We start from the raw sequence: 1,028 nt of genomic DNA, 5'->3' as shown, positions 1-1,028 counted from the left end.
ATGTTCTGAAACTGTTCCAGAACCTATGAAGGACAGTTCTAGAACTGTTCTAGAAATTTTCACAGGGGATATTACTCCGTACCTAATGTGTACTGTGTACCATATTACTCCGTACCTAATGTGTACTGTGTACCATANATGTGTACTGTGTACCATATTACTCTGTACCCCATGTGTACTGTGTACCATATTACTCCGTACCTAATGTGTACTGTGTACCATATTACTCTGTACTCCATGTGACTGTGTACCATATTACTCTGTACCTAATGTGTACCATATTACTCTGTACCTAATGTGTACTGTGTACCATATTACTCTGTACTCCATGTGTACTATGTACCATATTACTCTGTATTCCATGTGTACTGTGTACCATATTACTTTGTACCCCATTTGTACTGTGTAACATATTACTCTGTCCTCCATGTGTACTGTGTACCATATTACTCTGTACCACATGTGTACTGTGTACCATATTACTCCGTACCTAATGTGTACTGTGTACCATATAACTATGTACCCCATGTGTACTGTGTACCATATTACTCTGTACTTCATGTGTACCGTGTACCATTTTATTCTGTACCTAATGTGTACCATATACTCTGTACCTAATGTGTACTGTGTACCATATTACTCTGTACCCCATGTGTACTATGTACCATATTACTCTGTACTCCATATGTACTGTGTAACATATTACTTTGTACCCCATGTGTACCGTGTAACATATTACTCTACTCCATGTGTACTGTGTACCATATTACTCCGTACCTAATGTGTACTGTGTACAATATTACTCTGTACCCCATGTGTCCTATGTACCATATTACTCTGTACCTAATGTGTACTGTGTACCATATTATTCCGTACCTAATGTGTACTGTGTAACATATTACTCTGTACCCCATGTGTACTGTGTACCATATTACTCCGTACCTAATGTGTACTGTGTACCATATTACTCTGTAACCCATGTGTAATGTGTACCATATTACTCTGTACCCCATGTGTACTGTGTACCA

At 38.3% G+C, this 1,028-nt stretch overlaps 1 long non-coding RNA gene across 1 annotated transcript; it reads right to left on the bottom strand.

Moving 5' to 3' along the window:
- Positions 1-384: 384 nt before the first annotated feature.
- LOC110440771 lies at positions 385-1,022 on the bottom strand. The gene is made up of 2 exons (XR_002461773.1): positions 615-1,022; positions 385-490 (listed from the first exon to the last, which is right to left on the bottom strand). It is a non-coding gene; the product is annotated as an uncharacterized LOC110440771 (long non-coding RNA).
- Between the last annotated feature and the right edge of the window lie 6 nt (positions 1,023-1,028).

The sequence above is a fragment of the Mizuhopecten yessoensis genome, unplaced genomic scaffold, assembly GCF_002113885.1.
Source record: "Mizuhopecten yessoensis strain PY_sf001 unplaced genomic scaffold, ASM211388v2 scaffold707657, whole genome shotgun sequence".
NCBI classification, from domain to species: Eukaryota; Metazoa; Mollusca; class Bivalvia; order Pectinida; family Pectinidae; genus Mizuhopecten; species Mizuhopecten yessoensis.
Note: the sequence above shows the minus strand (reverse complement) of the source record. Positions and strands in the feature narration are given on the sequence as shown.